The 20,383-nt window shown below is 41.0% G+C and overlaps 1 protein-coding gene across 1 annotated transcript in view; it reads right to left on the bottom strand.

Annotated features, from left to right (window-relative positions):
• The window catches only part of TENM4 (teneurin transmembrane protein 4), a 2,614,134-nt gene that overhangs the window by 1,465,902 nt on the left and 1,127,849 nt on the right, over positions 1 to 20,383 (bottom strand). Inside the window, exon 6 of the mRNA XM_032488752.1 lies at positions 15,253 to 15,303. The gene's annotated coding sequence lies outside the window, so the exon portion shown is untranslated. The remainder of the gene's footprint in view (positions 1 to 15,252; positions 15,304 to 20,383) is intronic.

Below are 20,383 nucleotides of genomic sequence, written 5' to 3' on the forward strand. Positions count from 1 at the left end.
AGCAGTTCTCCCAAGCCAGTACCAGCAGCTCTAACGCATTGTGTGCGCACCTGTTTTTTCTCGAAACCTGATGCTTCTACACATTCGGTAATTCCCCCGTGCCTGAAGCCTCCTCATATCTACCGAATGGCATCTTTTCCATTCTTTGTGAACTCTCTCTCTTCTTTCCACCTAAGAATACTGGTGTTACCAAAAGTTCTACACTCAGTCAACTGATCTCACACCGTTTCTCTTCTCACACTCTCATACCACTCCTGAATTCCTATTTCAATTTGGTTAATAGAACCATCACCCACCCAACCAAGACACACTAGTGCAATTATCCTTGAATCTTTCTAATTCTTTCATATTCCACAACCACACTTACTTACTTTTCATCCTAATATAACATGTTCCCTCTCCTCTTCTTTGTTCCCATGACCTTGTCCTAATATAGGTCCTCATTGTACTACAATGTGCTAAATATACAGTTTATAAATGGATCCAGCCTTTTTCTGTTCTTGTCTCTTCTTCTTGGCAGCCACCATAGTGATTTAGTAAAATTCATTTATTATTATGACATTACTTGATTAAATCTTTCAATGGCTCCCTACTCCCACTGGATAACTATACGGCAACATAAATTCCTTCTTTATTTGGCTCTTTCCTGACCTCACCAGCCTCATCTTTTACCACTTCTTGCTTTATTTACTTTTTATGCTCCAAATATTACACTGCTAATGATTGTCTCCATAACCAGCTCGTGAACTCCTCTCTGATTTAACTCAAGTTCTACCTCTTTGTTGTAATAAGTTGCCCCTTATTAGCCTTTATCTGACCATCTCTGTATTCAACTCTTAAGTCTTAGATCAAATATCACATGTCTTGAGGCAGACATTCCTAATCTCCTATAACCAACAGTCTAAATATCTGGGGCAACAATGAAAATGGGTCACTCACAGCTCCTGCTCTGGGGAGCCTGCCTGATTCATGGTCCCAGCTCCTCTTTCTTTGGATTTACCAGTGCATTCCTGCCAAGGTCACGCTTTGTACAGGTTGCTCCTAGCCAGAGACTGAGCACATCTGGGTACAAAGGTCCATTCTGATGAGAAGCATGACTCCTCCACTGAATAACTCTGGCTTGAGGATTCCTCACCGCTCTGGTTGAAATTTGGGGGATCAAAATGATGCAGTCTGAGATGCTTCCTAGCCCCAGTCCACTTCCTCCCCTTTCCTTCCATAGGTGTCAGATCTGCATTCTAATCTAAGGATTTATCCCAGTCTTTTTTCCTGCCTCGTGCCCCAGTAAGCCTCTTCCCTGTCCAGTGCTGTCTTGATGCCCAGCTTCTCTGAGGAGTTTATCTAATGCAGTGTCCTACCTTTCTACAAACTTCTGTTAATTTTTATACAAACTATATTTTAATATTATGTATGTGTGCACACGCATGTGTGTGTGTGTGTGTGTGTGTGTGTGTGTACACACACCCAGTGAGACTGTGAAATCTTAAAGGCAGGAGCTCTCATATTCATCTTTATATTAAAGTATATAGACACACTCCTAGTTGATCAGTAAATGTGCATTGAATGAATAAACACATTTGATGAAAATTTTCACTCTGCAAAAAAAAGAAAAATAGGTGCAGTGTGATTCTCAAAGTAATTTACCGTGCTAGAATTTTTCAGAGCATGAAAATATGTGATATGTCAGAAGGATGGCAATTTCATAAAAGGTATTAAACCACTATATCACCATTCCAAGTTAATTGCAGTGTATAAAATAACTTGAGCTCTGAGTTTGGAACAGTCAATATAAAAAGAGTGACAAGATATTTTTCACAACTGCACCTTATAGTAAGTAACTTATTTCTTCTAAAATGGATCATGAATAAATGCTACTTAGAATTATCCCAGGGAGCTTGAGAAAAGGAGAAATGAAAATAGAAAATATTCTCACTTAGGGACTCGACAGATACACACTAATTTAGAAAACTGCACATGGCCTAGGGAAATCTCCCTCCACAATTTCAAGTGTACCTGTTTCATTTCACATATTACCAGACAGTATGCATTGAGTGTTTATGTTCCAGGCATATGAAAAGAGGTGGCATATGCCTATATCATTCACGAAAATTCTTAAGAGTCTTAGAAATAAAATGTAACTGAAAAACTTGACCATTTTTTATGATGTCATGGTTCCATTTTCTCTATATATTTTTAAATATCTAAATATCTTCAAGGACACATACACATACTGAAAACCAGGTGGATGTATTGTTTATTTGCTCATGAAAGGATGGGCTTCTGGATGAAATAAAGAGAGAAAAATCCTTGGCATGCTTGTATTGTTAAATAGATTTAAAAAGTGACATATAGGTGTATTGTTTAATCTAATTATTGAGTTGTAGAAGGGAGGAGAGAGATTCTTGAAAATTTATAGTCCTGAATCATGAAACCACAGAATATTAAGCCTTAGAAGAAAATTGGAAGGCCATGTAGCTTCTGACCAAATGACTCCCCTACTCCCTGCCACCAAGTAAGATTTGATTGACACAAATCAAAAACTCCAATTAATCACACTACTAGGAGCTGTGCTTCATATTCTTTGCCCAAGGACACTTAGCAAGTTCATGATAGAGCTAGATTTTAATGTGTTAGTTGATTGACTGCTTGATTCATTCTTTTCTTTTCTTTTTTTTTTTTTTTTTTGGTCTCCAATTAGGCCCAATCTTTTCTGATTTTTTTGTGAAAAATAAAGGGTGTATACTGTCCTAGCCTGTCCCAGGTTTACATGAGTACTGGCATACCTTCCCACTGGAGTGAAATGAGTGTGCTCAGACTATGAGCAATTTGGAACCAGAGAACACAAATGGAAGGCAAGAGAGAAGCTTCCAGAACTATATACCATATCCACTCCAACATTTAGACATATTTCAATTTTAATATGGTTTGGGGGGGCCTTTAATTTAAGGCCCCCAAATTTAAGAAGGTATTTTTGCTTGGGTCACTTGTATGGTTTTAAGACAGCTAGGCCCAAGACCTGTCTTTGACAAAAGGCAGATAATGTGATTGACAAAGTCAAAAATTCCAACCAATAACACTGCTAGGAGCTATTCTCCATTTTCTCTGCCAAGGTCAGGATTGGCTGTGACCACAGGACCAATGGTGATTCAGAGGACAAAGTTTCCTAATGTAGATAGCTGGTGGATTTGTTATATTCAAGACTCCCAGTAAGAAGTGGCTCAAAGTCTTTCATAATGAAACTTCTCCTTGTCTAATCCCAGAAGCATTTGTCACTTCTGTCTTCTTACTCTTGGCACTTTACTGAATGTCTTGATGTTCCCGCAACATTCTGGGCTATTTTCACTTCTCGAGTGAAAAATTTCATTTTCTCTTCCTAAAATACCTTTTGCATCTTTTTAACTCTGTAGTAACTACTCATCTGTAGCTCACACCTCTCTGAGGAAACTTTTCATGATTCTTCAGGTGTTTTCTGTGTGCCCAAGTCTTTTGAAACTCTAATCAAACTGTATTAAAATTGCCTGTTTCTTTCATCTCCTCACCTGGCCCTGTCAAATGCAAAGATACTAATGCAAGGCACATATACAATTTAAAATTATCCAATAGCCACATGAAAACAAAAATATGGAATTAATTTTGGTCACATATCTTATGTAACCAACATTATCATTGTGACATATAATCAACATAATATTATTAATGAGATATTTTATATTCTATTTTCTTTTTTTGTAGTACATGTCTTTGAAATCTAGTGTGCATTTTATACTTACTGCATGTCTCACTCTGCGTTAGCAACATTTCAGTTGCTCAATATGCTACCATATTATGAACAGCACAGTTGTAGAATCTAAAGTCCTTGAGGATAAGGATTCTGGGTTTTTTTTTAAAGTAGTATCACCTCAAGACCTATCACAATTTATGATAGGATGGCTGCAATAGAAGGAGGCTTTGGTTAACGTGGTGGTTAAGAGTTCTGGATCCAGACAGATCAGAAAAAGCGTCTTGGTCACTTAACATCTTTCTAACCTTAGCCAACTTCCTTAATCTCTCCAAACATTCTAAATTTAACCATTGTCACGTTGCTTTATCAGAAGAACCCCCTTCTATAGCATAGATCCCATTGTGGTGATGAAAGACAAGATGTCCATAAGCTATCAGGGAGGGACCCACGTGGCATGCTAAGACTATTGACTGCTCAATTAATATTAGTCAATTGAATACCTAGAAATATTGTATCATTTTCTCCAATTTTTACTTGAGCATTTGAAAATTAAATTAATTATAAAATCAATTAATAAGTCAAGGAATTATATGAGTTTGTAGGAATTGAGAGCGAGAACCACATGTCAGGCAGTGCATCAGGAGAACAGGTCCAGATAAATGCTCACCAAATTTGGGCCATCCTTTTGGTTTCATATGTACAGCTTATAGGACAGCTGTAAGATACACCCAAAGTTCACTTTTGGTTCCTTAAAAACAAGGCGTCCCTATACAAGGTGCTCCCTGTGGAAGGATGTATGAAGAACTCCTCCAAAATGGTACTCATATTCCGCAAGTGAAACAGTTACAGTGATGGAGTGTGTTCATGAGAATTGGGTCAAATATGTTATGCCTATGATGCATTTATGGACAGAGGAAAACAACAGTCATTTCCAATGAGAGCTGCATAAGAGAAGTTACAAAGTCCAGTGTTCTGAATTATGACACACGTTGGTGTGCAATTCAATCCTTCTTGCTAGGGCAACTCTGCAGGGCTGCTCCAGGGTCAGTAGGAACCAGGTTTATTTCCTTTATAATTGTTAGTCTTTTGAATCAGTGAATAAACACACATGCGCACACACACACACACAAGCACACTACAGTTAGTTGTTAAGCGTTTACTATATGACAGACATTGTATCAGGTGCTTAATATCTTATCTTCTATTCTCACCAGCCTTGCAAGGAGAGTATGCTTGTATTTATTTTACAGAAAAGAAACTGAAACCAGAGAGAAAGTAATTGTTCCAGTTTACACTGATAGGCTGATAAGCAGCAGAACTGAAACGTGAATCCAGCTTCTCTGACTGAAGCCTCTGTCTGCTCTGCAGCTGGTGACTCCTTCATTCTAAAGTGCAATAATTCTGACAGCACTGTGGCATCCTGTTTTGAAGGATGAGAGTAAGGCTAGCGTTTCACCTGCCTGGCCAAAAATGGGATACGTTAAGTATCTGTCTCCTCCTTCTCCCCTTGCATTTGGAAGGTGAGATCACAAGCCACAGAGGAGCCCCAGGAACTTAACTGGCCTGGAGTTCCACAGCTATCCGTGGGCCATGACCTCTGACCCTGTCCGTCACCACACCAAGTATGGAGGAACAGACGCTCCCAAGATGCCAGCAGAATTTTGAAGGTGGGCAGGCAGACAGATGGACCTGAGCAATGTAGGGCTCCACACACTCTCCAGGGAGGGAGCTCAAGCAGAGGACAGCAGATGCAGGCAGGAGGGCCCAAGGCCAGAATCATTTTTTAAAAAGTCCCCGTGGAATTGCACCACCTAATAACTGCCATCTATAGCATGATTGCAGTGCATGTAGGATTTGTGCTTGAAAAATATCAAAGTCTAAAAAGAAATAGATTTTAAGAGGCTCATCATGTTGAAGAGGGATTAAACTTATATTGTATGGAACATAAATGGAAAACAAAACAAAATCAGAACAGTGGAAAGAGAGAGGTTTTAAGGAAAGTAATTGAAATGCAGTATAAAAACCTGTATAACCGTTTAGTTATATAATGTCCCTCTAGAGGGTTTTTGGCCTCTCACTTTTCTTTAGGAAACAGTCCCCCACCCCCACCCCCACCTCCAACCCTGCTGCTTAAACACGGTGGCCCCAGGAGCAGTCACCATTCAGTGCACAGGCTTATTGGGTACCCGATCCTCTTTGGGACAACTAGTGCCTTTAACTGATATTCTTAAAGGAGGCAGAATGTCCCAGGTGATTGAGCCTGGAAGGTGCAGAAGTTAGGAACACTGCATTTTCTAACATGTAAAGAAAGCAAATCTATAGCATAAGAAAATGCCTGAACCTATTATCAGGGGGAAAAGAAAAACACCCAGAGGTGAGAAAATGGTGATGTTGGTTGGACCTTCCCTCCAGTACTGCAGTGTGGTTGTTCTCTGAGAGTCTGCACCATTTGAATAATCCCTGTCTTTGTTCAAGCCGGATTAAGCTGAGTTTCTTCTTCCTCTTTCAACCAGAGTCCTAGTTACTATAACTGCACACTTCTATTATACAATTAAAGAAAGAAGGGAGAGGGGCTGACGAGGAGGAGGGGGAGCTACAGTTCCTATATTCAGACCTGCTATAAGCCAGGCATGGCTTGAAGGCATGCAGATATGACATACTTATTAATCTTATTGGATTTATTAGAGGTCCTGGGAAAAAAATTCTATAAAAGTATAAGCTTAGGGTCTCTGAGATGTATCTCTGAAATAGAGCAGGACCCTTTGGGGTCCTCCTGGTACAGCTCATTTCCATGCCTACCCTCTCTCCCCACGTTCTTATAAGAAATAGGCTTCATTCAGCCTCCTTGACCCTCCCTGAGTTCCAAAGGGCAGATTCAAACAGTTGCTAATTAAGGAAGGGCAGGAGTACAGAAATAAGGGAGGGACAGTCAAGAAACAATAGTGCAGCCTTGGGGCAGCATCCCAGTTCCGACCCAAGGAATATACATAACAGTATCTTTGAATTCTTCTGCAGGAACTAAGGCCCCATCCAGGATGGAGGAAGGTAACATTAGGCTGAATGTAAGATCCTGGAGCACCACCCGGTTACCTTAACACCAAGCCCATCAGAAGAAAGCCACACACCTGGCTCCCTCACCCCAAATTTTGCCTATAAAAACTTTTCCCCTCAAACCAGTGGGGAGTTCAGGTATTTTGAGCACAAACCACCTGTTCTTGCTCAGCCCTGCAATAAACCTTTCTCTGCTCCTAAACTCCTACCTGTCGGTTCGTTTGGCTGCATTGTGCGTGGGGCATGCAAACTTTTGTTTGGTAACACCTCCAACACCACGTGCACAAGCCCAAGCACACAATCATACACACAGTTGTGAATTATATATTTAATTTGACCCTTTTCAAGCACTGACTCTTGACTGAGATAAATACTACTTTCCCTGAGATGGAGTCTAACATTCTGATTTCGTGAATGGAGAGACTGAGACTGCAACCGATTAGGCATTATACTCCAAGCTACAGAATTAGTTGGTGACAGAGCAAGGGCTTGGATTTCAGTCCTTTGAGCCCTCAGCCCTATTCTCTCCTGTTCCTCTTTAAGTCAGCAGCTCCCGGATATCATTCAATTGGAAACTGAAGGTCTGCCCAGCAGGAGTTGTGGGCCAATGGGATTTCTTGATTGATGGGTTACTCCCCTTCCCAACGTATGTCTCTGGGAGACACTGCACCCTCGACTCTGTATTGACATCGACAGGGAAATTCAGTTCCCGACTGAAAACTTTGAACAGTAATTGGTATTATGGGCAGAAAGCATAACAATGAAAAGCATTTCAACCTCCTGTTGTTAAGAATCTTTAGGTCAATAGCAGCATTTTAAAATCAATTTGAGGGTCTGCTAGAAGATACAGAAGAGAAACTGCAATCAAAATAATAAGGTTAGATAACCCCAGTTATGTTAATAGCTACCTAAAGCTTGACATCAACTCCTTGCATTGATTCTCACTTACAGTTTAAAAAAAAAAAAGAAAAGAAAAAATTAGGAAGGACACATATAATGCATAATCTTGCTGAAGCATCACATTAGTATAAATAATGATGAAGAATAATTGCTTCTGTTATTGCAGAACATGCTGAAAATGAGGTTTCCAAGATATCTGCTGACAATGAGGAGAGACTTTGGTCATTTTGGAATTCAGAGAAGGGAGAGATAATTGGTCTTGCAGAGGTACACCTGTGAGAGGAAAACTTGCCTGCACAGAGCAAGACAGCGGGTCAGACTGGGCCTCCCCAGCGGGGAGCTGCTTCCTCACCAGTGCTGGGAGGACTGCACCAGGCTTGGCAGGGGAGACAAAGGAGAGGAGATTCCAAAGACGGTGATGAACACACAGAGATGACACGGTGTGATAAGAAAGAGGAAGCTGGACTTCAAGTCAAAGTCCTGTGTTTGCATTCTTCCTGCATCCGTTATAAGGTCTGAGTGTTCTGTATTTACCCCTCAAAATGTCAATTTCCTCACCTGTCCCGAGAAATGGTAACACCTTCTCCCAGAGCTGTTAGAACCAAGGAAGAAAGTCTTATGTATGATGTTCCCACCAAGTGGCACATAAAAATTAGTTTATTTGCTGAGGATAAGCGAATTGCTCAGAGTCAAATAACTAGGAAATAGGGGAGCCAGGTTTCAAACCCAGGGTACTCTGATCCTGGGGCCCAGGTCCTGAAACACCAGGCATACTTCACTAAGCTATTACATAAATGACCCAGGGGCTCCAAATACAATGTACCCCGTGGGCACTTTTGCTACCTTCTCATCCTATACAAGTGAACATGTAGACAACCTGAGTTTTTAAACTACAGATACTATGAAATAAACTGAGTGAACAGAATTTACTGAGCAGATTAAATTTTAGCCAAAAAGCAATGACTTCAATGAGTTGTCAATGAAAACATCACAGACAAATGGATGGTATTCATCTGGCTTCTGTAAACACTCCCAAATAGCTTGGACCCAGCATGAAACTATAAGCCATGTGAGGACAGGAACCATGCTTGATTTTGCTGGTCTCTGTATCCCCTCCACCGAGCACTGGTGGTCCTCAATAAACACTTGCTGAATGAATGAATACATTCAAAAGGGAAGGAACAAATATTCCTTCAAGATTTCAGCAAGACTCTCAGTTGATTAGAATGTAGCTGCTTAACTTGCTTTTTCTTAAAGATAAGAACTCCGAGGACTATGCAGGTGATTTGACTTGCTCATGGAAATGTCAGAATAGAACAGAAGCTGTGGTCCTCCGATGTGGCGGTGAGAATCTGTAAGCCCCCACACACGTGTATTGGCTTACAGAAGGGGAAGCCAGTGGGAGGGGCTGCTTCACAAGAGAAGCCATCGGAAAGGGGCAGAGGCCACCCCTGAAGATACCCGGTTAGGTTTTGGTATTTTTCCTTGTTGATTTTGATTGATGGAGATGAAAACCGTTCTGGATCTTTTTGGAGTCCTCTGTCTAAGTCTATTCTGACTGACACGCCACAGAACTGCTGTGCTTAGTATGTCAAGGCATGTTCAACAAAGGTCAGTAAGTCTAACAAGTAACTCGTGCCAACCCCCCCCCCCCCATTTCTGGTGAGGCTAAGGCTGTTGTACTAATACATAGGTTTTTGCAAATATACCAACCAACTCTCAAACTGGCTTCAGGATTTTTGGCAGCAATAGCAATTGTATGCCCATGGATTCTTCAAATGTTTGTTCATTCCCACATTTTTTCAAACAGTCATTCACTGATGTAGACATTTATCCGTTCAAGTATGAAGTCACTCTTCCATTCATTATTTTTGCAAATGTTTGTTCAGTGACTTGTAAATGTGCAGAACACTGGCCTAGCTGTTCCAGTTTGTCTACAGGGAGATACTTCAGAACATTTTCCCCAAAGCTCATTAGATATCCTGAATGTACATTAAATGCAACACATCCAAAAGAGCATCTTTCCATCCCAAACTTGCCTCTTTTCCTATGCTCCTTGCTCCAGTGATTGACACCCCTATATACCTAACCACATGTAACAACATGAAAACCTTAAGAGTTATCTGTCATTTTCTTTCCCACTCTCCATACAATTAATTTTAAAATTCTGATTCTACTGTCTGTTTTCTAAATTGATTTCAAATACTACTTCTCTCATTGCACTTTTTTACCCAAGTCATGTCTCCCACATTGACATCTTCTCAAGCAATGAATCAATGCCTTAAATCTTCTTTGTGAAGGAAAGGCCAGGAGGATGTAGTAGAGAATGAAAGACGAGGAACAATTAAAAAGGAAAGTGGAAGTCTGACGGCACTTCTCTGCTTAAATAATTCAGAGTCTTCCCAAGGTGCTTAGGATTAATTCTTTAGCATGGCTTGCAATGCACCTCAACTAATATTTCTATCTTCACCTCTACTTCTATTTTGTTCATCACTTTTCTTCTTTCGTAAATTCTCTAAACATGCCGTGCAGGTGTGTGCCTTTGTGGCTTTGTTGATGTGGTTGGTCCCTCTGTGATACCTAGTCTCCATCTTTATGTCACACTGAGTGTATATGTCAAGTTCCAATTTAAAAAGTACTAATTCTGTAGGGATTTGCCAGATTCCCTTCAAGTCCATTTAACCTCTTCCTTCTTCCCATCACTGCTCCATGATCTTGCCTCTATTGGAGAACTTAACTTATGGCAATATATTCTGACCCCTTACAAAACTCTGAACTAACAGAAGGTGAGATCACATCTTAGTCATATCACCATAAAGAAGGAGGAGGTCTAGTTCCTAGCACAGCACTTGGCAAAACAGATGCTCTGTTATGATGCTATTAGAGCAGGCAGATAGCTAAATATGGGCAGGGAAAGGGAGCATGGGCCAAATGTCAGGAAAGCATACATCTTGTGAACAATGGGGGTCCTTGGGCTGACAGAGAAAAGGAGGAACCTCTGGACTGATAAGCGATCACACACTTTTGGGTGACAAGTAGCTTGGAGGCCAACAAAGAAAGGTGGGAAAAAGGCAGGAATCTCCAGGGTCCGAATGTAACCTTTTGCTCATTATGCCCTCATTGCAATAAAATTAGCCTTGCAGATAAGAAGTACCCATCATCCACCGATGCCATGACACTTCCAACCCAGATTAAATAAGGACAAAAATTCCTCCTCCCTTCCAGAAGGTGGAGCTGGGATGGAAATCAAGGAATGTGATCCCAAATCCCTCCCTCTCCAATTAATATTCATTTTACACCCTATGTAACCAGCTTGCCAGAGAAACAAGAACCCACTCTCTGGCAACACTTTCTTGAATAAATGACTAACTTCAAGGGAACTCACATTTAGGACAAAACTAATATACATGCTAAATATTAGCTAGTTAGAATTGGGGCTTGTATGCATTTTGCAAGTTTCAACTAATTTAGCATTTACTATGCCTATGAAATACTACCATCCCTTTTTACAACAAAGGGAACTGAGGCACAGATAAATCAAACATAATGAAGCGCACTGCTTTTAAGTTGCAAAATAGGGACTGAAACCCACACCAGTTGCTCCCAGGGTACGCACTCTGAACCACTCTAAAAACCACACTGCTTTTCCACGTGTGGAACCCCCGACATGTGGGCAAAGCCAGGTTTGGCTATTCACAGCCTGTGTGACTGTGAGCTGGCTATTTTATCTTACTGAAATCTAGTTTTTGCACTGGTGATAGAAAAATAACAATATGTAATTTGCAGAGTTGCGGTAATAAATCTATAGTGGACAGGAAGCTTCCATCCTTTACCCTGGTGGATTGCATGGCATTAATAGAAAAGCTGACTTAGCGGCTAGATTTACACTTGTCTTGATAACTTATGGCCCATTAAAGTAATCCAGCATTGAGTTGATAGTGTCATAGAGTTTCTACTATCCACCCTGTTTTCCTTCAATTCAAATCAACAGAGAAGACAATGTTTTTTTATTATGAGAATTCTGCTGAAGAGTAAAATGAGTCACCATCCTCTGGCTGGACCTCAGTGTGCAAGGTCTGTGCTGCCCTCCAGGTCAATGCCTGTTCTTGTATATGAAGTGGTTCCCTGCACTGACTGCTCCTGGGAAACAAACTAGCAATGCGTTTCTGATTCCTCTGAAAGAGAAGACAATAAGCCAACATTGTCGAGATTGTGGGGCGGGGGGCATGGAAGAGTGAATGAGAGGGCAAGTATTCTATTCATTTCTTACTGAGCACTAACAGTAGTGCCTTCCATTTGTATAGCATTTCTATCTCTCAAATCATTTTATGTGAGTGCAAACTCTTCCTTCCGACTCAGGTCAGGGTCCATGTAATTATTTTTAACTTACAGATGAAAGGACCAGGGATCCAAGAAACAACATATTAGCAGAAACTAGTCAGCACAAGATCCCAACTCAACACCAAGGTCTTCGTGTGTTAGTCTTAGGGTCCCCTTTACTGCACCTGCCGTTCCAAGTTCAAGATGGTAATTTGAAATAAACATTATTCTTAGAAGAACTGGCACCAGATTTCGCCTGAGGATTGAACTATTTTGTGTAAAAATACCTTGATTAAAAAATAATAATAACTTGGAGAAAAGTCTGTGGGAAAAATGAACCCAGGTGAAATTTACAGAGAGTCAACAGGAAAGACACTTGTTTTTACTCATTCCTCTTGGTTTTTGTCATTTGCTGATTTTAGCAATTGTACACAGGGAAAGAAAAGTTTGTATTTACGGTCACAAGTAGGCTGACAGCTATAAAAATGTAAGCCTAAATATGACTGATTGCAGTGATTTTTGCAAATTTATCTTCCCTCATCAATAAAATCTACTTTTATGGTTTATTTCTTTATAGGGAAAAACAACTCAAAATACCCAGAGGTCCCCAGTAAAGCAGAATGCAGCCAGATGGCCCAGGTGACATCCAGACAAGATGGAGAGATAAGTCTGTCCAGGCTGGAATTGAATGCCTTTGAAATAGATTTGTCAATGCTTTCCTTAACTTAATTTCACTCCCTGCTGTTTATAGTAGAATGGAGTTACAGTATAAATTTTTTTTCTGTTTTCATTATAATCTTGGTCAGAAAGAGTCGCTCAGCCCAGAACTCTCAACCAGAAGGAGTGTTTTAGAAAAAACCCTGGATCTGGGGTCAAGAGTTGCGGGTTTAAATCTCACCTAGTGCGAATTTGGATGACTCCCTTTATCTTTACAAGCCTTGGTTTTTATACAATAACTTGGGGGTTTCAGCTAGAATCTGGGTGTCTGTATAAGTGAAAGACTAGAGTTTTGCGTCTCTGCCAGGAATCTGTTTCATTAGATGACGAGCAGTAAGGTGTCTTCATCTACCCCACGTCTAACTTTCTAGCATAGAAAAAGGGCAAGAGAAAGAGTTTTAAAAAGTGTGCATCCCACATCAGTGGTCCAGCTCCAGAATCCCCTGAGGGCCCGTTAGACAGGCCAGTCCTCAGGCCCCGCCCCAGGCCTCCTGGATCACGATTTCTAGGGGCGAAGACGCACCCTTGTATTGTGTCAAGCCCTCCATGTGATCCTGATACACACTGAAGCGTAAGAGCTGCGCTCTAGACGCAGGGCGAGATGCAGCAGTCAGGCCGCACTGCGCTCTGAGTTTGGTCCCCTTGCCTACTCCCTTGGCCTCGTGCCGACGGCCTAGTGTAGAGGGCTGGAGGCGGGCCCCGGAGGAGTGCTTACTTACTCCAGTGTTTCTCATCCCGTGCTCCCTCATTATGAGACTAAAGAATGCTACTCCCCACTCTGGTGTTTTATGAGTCTACCTTAAATAAAGCAAGTCAATGCAATAGTCCGTAACACCACTTTGGTTCCTGACTACATACGCTCAGCTGGAGATCCTTACATGCCCATCCTAGGGGACCTCGACTTTCTCCCCATCTCAAGTCTGAAACCTGTATGTGTATTCCACACCCACGCTAATGTGCCCGCGTATTCCTTCTCATCTCACCTTCCCTACCCCCTTTCAAGATGCTAGAACCTGCCAGCTCACTTCCATCTCAGTGGAATATCTGGACACCTGTAGCCTTTCCCATCATTTCTAGAAGCAGTGCAATGCCGGCCTGGGTGAATTTTAGGAGTGTACTCTTCACCTGCAAGGGTGGCTTGACATTACCTGTCTACTTTCTAAGGATCAGAGCAAACAGAAGCTAATAGAACTATTCCATGCCCATTTGTTCAGGTTGGCTATATAGTTAGTGAGCACAAATACTTCCAAACACACTTGGACTATTAGTTTCCTAGGCCATATATAGTAGCTCATTGGTGGCAAATATAGTCTCACTTGGCTGCATTTATTTTCAGAATGGAAGTTGCTGATAGGAGTTCCAAAACCAACTTAGAGCAAACCAAAAGTCAGGCCCACGCCTGACACTCATGCAATCTAAATAAGAAGCAACTCTTCAAACACAAAATCACATAATTATACCAATATCTACCGGTGCTAGGTTGGGCATTTCAGAAAAGGAACATGTGAAAAGAAAGAAAACCAGTGTTACGAGTGAGCAATTTTGCTGTCATACTGCAGTACTATTTCCAAGCAATACTTTACAATCAAAATGCACGTCACCAAATGGAAGCAGTTTTGCTTGGGTCATTCTCTGCGGCCAGTGGGTCGCTGAGAGGAGCGATGGCCATGCCTGGACTCATTTCCCGAGCACCCAGGTCTGTGAGGTAGGTGCTGTCAATCACCCATCCTGCTTTACATAAGAGGACATGGGACACAAAGAAAATCAACTTGCTTGACACTACAAATCACTAAGTGGAGTGCCTTAGTCGCTCAGGGCTCCTAAGAAAATGGGATTTGGAATGAGTTTTCTATCCTAGGGTCGATACAGAACTCGGGGATGAGTTTAGGGAACCCATCTTCCAAGCATCCTCCCAGTGCCTGCCTTGCTGCACACACCAGACAGAAGACTGAGCTTTTTCCTTCATCTGCTTTTGCTCTAATTCCTTTCTTTGGGATCACAGTCCTTCCATTACATTTAACCAACTTCCCTGGAATTTACAGTCTCCAGTCCTCAATTATAAACTGGCAGTTGAAGACCAGACGCTGCTACTTAAAGCAATGCTATTAAAAAAAGAAAAAGGCCTACACCTCGGTTCAGACCCCCACGGATGTCAAAGCTTGTCCCAACCAAACACAAGTTGTCAAATCCCTCTGGATGCCGACTGGTGTCCTTTAACCTGTGCCCATCAAGTAAAGCATGGACCCTTTCCCCATGACTGAGCACGTCACAGGCTTCTCTCTGAAGCCTGGCCAACATTCAGCTCAAATAGCATAATTTTCACTGACCAGGGCTGTTTTCCAAAGAAAGAGATTTCATTTTCTTCTCTTGACGTTTTCCCTTTTAAAATACAGCAACACAAAACAATCGGCAAGTTTTTCAGGGCTTTGTGGAAAGCCAATTATACTATGTCCTAACAACGCATATAGAGAGAAATTAAAATAAAAAATTCAGATCCAAAGATTCCGATCCCAAACAACTGTCACTTGCAATATTGCCCTTACCTTTTAATGAAAGCAGAGACCGAGTGTTCCAACTCCTCCAGCAAACAGCTTCTGCCAAGAGATGATGAATGGCTGTTACTTATTTGTCTCTGGTGACTGAATTTCAGGACAATTAGAAGCATTTTTAATCATTGGCTTATTGCTTAGTACTACCAGTTTCAAAACCAAATCCAACTGTTTCATGAAATGCTGGGCAGAATGGTGTACATACTGTCATGGATGTTAAAAGATCCTGATCCTTGTTCCTACTGGGCTGCAAACTCAGTGTTACTTGTTTACTTTGGGAGTTAAAGCTGAACAGGCAAACAGGGATATGATAGTAAGAACTTTTTATGCCATACTATAAAGTCTCATATTTATCCTCTCTGTGGTTATCAAAGAAATTTACTGAGAAGTTTTAAACAGTAAAGCGTTGTTTAATTGAAGTATACTTGATTTACAATATTATATTAGTTTCAGGTATACATACAACATGGTGAGTCAGTATTTTTAGAGAGTGTATTCCATTTAAAGTCATTACAAAATAATGGCTATATTGCTCTTGCTGTGTAATATACCCTTATTACTTATTTATTGTATACATAGTAGTTTATATCTCTTAATCCTGTACCCCTATTTTGCCCTTCTCAACTTCCCTCTCCCCACTGGTAACCATTAGTTTGTTCTCTATATCTGTGATTCTGTTTCTGTTTTGTTAGCCATTGTGTAAAACAGTATGGAGGTTCCTCAAAAAACTAAAACTAGAACTATCACATAATCCAGCAATTCCTCTCCTGGGTATATATCTGAAGGAAACAAAAACCCTAATTTGAAAAGATACATGCACCCCAATGTTCATAGCATCATTATTTATACTAGCCACAGTATGGAAGCAACCTAAGTGTTCACCAACAGATGAACAGATCATGAAGCTGTGGTATATCTATACAATGGAATATTACTCAGTCATAAAAATGAAATTCTGCCATTTGCAACAATGTGGATGGACCTAGAGAGTTTTGTGCTTGAAATAAGTCAAAGAAAGACAAATACTCTGTACTATCACTTATAAGCAGCGAAGCATTTTTGAAGAAATACACTGTGAACTGTGTGGGATGGGACTACAGGGACCAAAAATGGAGGCTGGTAGACCAGTTAGAAAGCTGGCAAATATCCCAGGCTCAAGATGATGAAGTTTAAACTACAGTGATGGTTTTAGGGGTGGCACTGAGCAACGTATCACAATGAGTGCTCAGCAAATACTTGTGTTAAGAAAGGAAGGAGAGAGAGAGGAAGGGGGAGTGAAGGAGGGAGGTGTGGAGGGAGGGAGGGAAGGAAGGAAAGAAGGAAGGAATAGGGATCTGAACTAGCTGAAATCCCCTGAAATTCTCCCAGGTAGTGCATAATCTTTATAACTACATATACTACTTAAAAATCACACTCTGTAACAGCAGTTCTCAACCAAGTGGCACATTAGAATCATTTGAGTGACCTAAAAAATCTTGATGCTGTAACTATATTCCAAACCAATTAAATCAGCACCTCTAGGGGTAGACCCTAGGCCTCAATATTTTTTAAATGCTCCCCAATGATTCTAATGTGCAGCCAGGGCTGAAAATCAGTGCTCTGCAGACTGTCTGCCTCTGGAATCAGTCTCTGCCTAATAATCGGTTGCCATGGAAATTTATCTACCAGCTGGGCAAGGGTTGTCCAACCTCCAGGTTACTTTCAATCTAAAAATAACGGATACTTTTCAATCATTGGGATGATAAAGCCCTGTTATGATCAACAGTCAAATTAAATGTATTGCAGTAGAACCCACTTTTCCTCTCTATGTACCCATTCAGGTCTACTCAGGCGACTCTTAAGTCGGGTTCTGGTTATACACTAAACACTAAACTGCACCAGAAAAGCCACTGGACATTTGCTTCTCGTTTGTTGGACAGAACCACCTTAAGGATAATCCCTCTTTTATGTGGGGGAGATGTGGACAACAGGCTTATAAAGCTTCCGTTTGTGTATCGTCTCTGCCATTTTATTAGCTGTAATGACACTGAACAAATCACTTAAACTGCTGGCGATTCAGTTTCCTTATCTATAGAATAGGGATATTCATACCTCAATGAAAATGTGTTTTTGAAGACAGAATGAGACAAGACATATTATTTTGTAAATTCCAACTATTGTGTAATGTAGTACCTAAACTAATATCAACAATAAAAGATACTTTTTTCTGTTGATATCAATAAGATGACATAGAATTTTAAGACTAAAGGTAACTTATGCAATATCTTTCCTTCATTCTATAAGGTTTCCAAACATCAACATTCAATGTGCACTCCCTTGACTCTCAAATCGCAGTGTTTAACAAAAATCGGGGTTGCTGAAATCCATGACATGTTACATGCTTCTAGAGACTGAAGGCGATTTTCAACCTGAGTCTTGCTAGGGAGTAAATACCCTGATAATAAGGTCAAGCCAAACAAAGATTCTCCTCATTAACAAGTGTACAGCCTATCCACTGGCTTTTGGTGACTGAAATGGCAGGCATCCTCATGTTCTTGCAGGGAGCATAACCATATCGTGAAATCACTGTCATTCACTAAACACCTCCTGCACATACGTGATCCCTGCAGTTGACAAGCGCACCTCAGTGTTGTTACAGACGCTCTATTACCTAAAAGGCGAACTTGAAGAGAGAAAAAAAGAGCAAAACAATTCATTTTCAATCTAATTAAAGTCATTATAAACAGCCTCCCGGTGCTTAAACTTTTTTCCTCCAAAAATCCCAGTCTTTGAGCTGAATGCTCAGATCTTGAGCTTCATTGAGGTTTTCCTTAATTGCCTTTCCATCACTAATGGGATTCACTTCATTATTACCTCTGCCAAAAGCTGCCTCCAACTTTCAGCCCCCATGCTGAGCCATTTACATGCCTATTTATAATGCACATTTTCACTAAATGCTGAAGTCACACCACCTTAAAGTTTAGGTAGCTGAATTGGACTGTAGCCACACTAATTGGGAAGTACCAACTTAAAGCATGTATTTCCTTGCATATCTAAAAACTCTGTCCAAACTCTTCTCTGTCTGCACATTCATTCCCTTCATTCTCTGCTTTCCTTTTCCTCCCTCCATCCCTCCCTGTCTCCTTCCTTCCTTCCTGCTGTTCCTTGATTCTTTCTTCCTCTTCATCCCCTTTCCTTACCCTTTCGTTTCTCATGTCCATCCTTACAATATCCTCCCAGAGCCATCTTACTATTTCAACCACATCATGACCACATCATCACTAACTTATTTAGAACAGCTACTTGCCCATCTGCTTCTAGTTTACCTCAACAAAAGTCTGTGAACTCAGTTTCATGATCCCAGTTTAAAGGTGAGCCAACTGAAGGTCAAGAGAGAAAATATGATGATGGAGAAGACCCAGTTTACATATGAGCAAGGTGGAAGTTGAAACCAGTCCTTAAATTCTGGGAAGAACTGAAGGAGACCACAGAAATCATAAGCCATATCACAGAAGGGAAGCAACCCAGAGAGGGGCAGTGTGTGTCCAGGGTCTTTCACTGAGTCAGTGGAGGAGAAGCAGAAAGAAGTCAGACCTACCAACTCTCACTGCTTTGTTCGTTCCATGCCTCTTCACATAATCTCCTGGAGCAAAACATTAAGTGAGAATTCTTGTGGTCTAGTCAAAGAGAATGAGTTAGGAGGGGTAGAAGTAGGTCAAGGGTGGGGACAGATTCTTACCCAGTGCCAGGAAGAGGACAATCAGGGCCAGGTGGGACTGTAGTAATTTTTGTTGCTTTGTTGGTATGAAGCTTTGGGACTGTGAATGAAAAATATTGCCTGCCATATCAGTAAACAAAGAATGTTGCAGCCATCAAGCTATCAAACTGCAGTCACACCCAGCAGTGTCTCCTGAGGGAACTCAGGATGGGAAAGAACAGGAGACTGGCCCTAGATGGCTAAGGTACATATCCAAGAAATGATTTCAATGAGCCCAGAATTTTGCATCTTCCCATACATAATAAAGTGCTAAATTCCTTAACTTGAGATACCTGGTTTTCTTTAATTAACAGTAATCTTTTGATGCTCTGACTACCTGGTCTTTGTTGCAAAAACTCCTATGTATCCTGGCTCCTCCCCTATCTCTTCAGAGAAATCTCTTAGAGCTATCTGAGAGGCTGCCTCTTGGGCCTGAAGTCCTCAGAATGTCCACCAAATAAAACACCCCTCAACTTTGAGGCTGTGTATTTTTTCAGTCCACAGGACTGTTGGTCTAATGAATTCTATTTTTTTTTCCTGCACATGTGAACACAGAGGTGTGGGGTAGGAGATTTCAGGAGAACATGGAGACATTTTGGGAAACTGGAGACATCTGACCACTTAAGGTGGTTTCTGATCCCATGTCTACCAAAACTTGACTGGTCACATGCATATATGTGTGTGTGTGTGTGTGTGTGTGTGTGTGTGTGCTTATACACTAGAAGTAGCGACATCCAGAGAGAAGTGTATTGACATAGTTCCTGCCTTTCAACAGTTTACAACTCAACTAGAGAAATCTTGCTAACACTGAGATAGTGAACAAGGTACAGTTTAAATATTTAAAAGTTCAATAGAAGTAGAAAGACTAAGTCAGTTATGGCCCAGCTCCTAGAATAAATATTATAAAGACTTTAGAAATGGCATGCAGTTATTTTATGTTCTACGAAGAAAGAAAAAATGTCCTAGCTCAGTAGTCCAGTAGAAGACCCCCACAGGAATCTGGGATGCCAGAGGGCTATGCCTTCATGGTAGGTGAAACAATGAGACATCCAGGAAGTGTGCATGTCTCAGCTTTGGCAGTGGAGGGGGAATTGCTCTTAAGAACTTAAACCACAAGTGGTCAGGTCTTCTCGCCTTCTGGATTTACACTGTCGGTATAACCCCCAACACAGATTTAAAAAACCGAAAGCAAGAAACTCGCAAACAGAAAATTTTAAGAGGGCTTGGGTTGATAGTGCCCTCCCATGTGACTAGTGGAAGCAAACTTCTCTGGAAGAAGAACTTTAATAGCAGCCTACAGAAGTTTTAAGAAATTTTAAGATCTGTTCCAAATTCAAAGATGTTAAAGTATGCATCTTAGAATTGATGAAATATGGTAAATACAGTAGT

The sequence above is a fragment of the Camelus ferus genome, chromosome 10 (genome assembly GCF_009834535.1).
Source record: "Camelus ferus isolate YT-003-E chromosome 10, BCGSAC_Cfer_1.0, whole genome shotgun sequence".
Lineage (NCBI taxonomy): Eukaryota > Metazoa > Chordata > Mammalia > Artiodactyla > Camelidae > Camelus > Camelus ferus.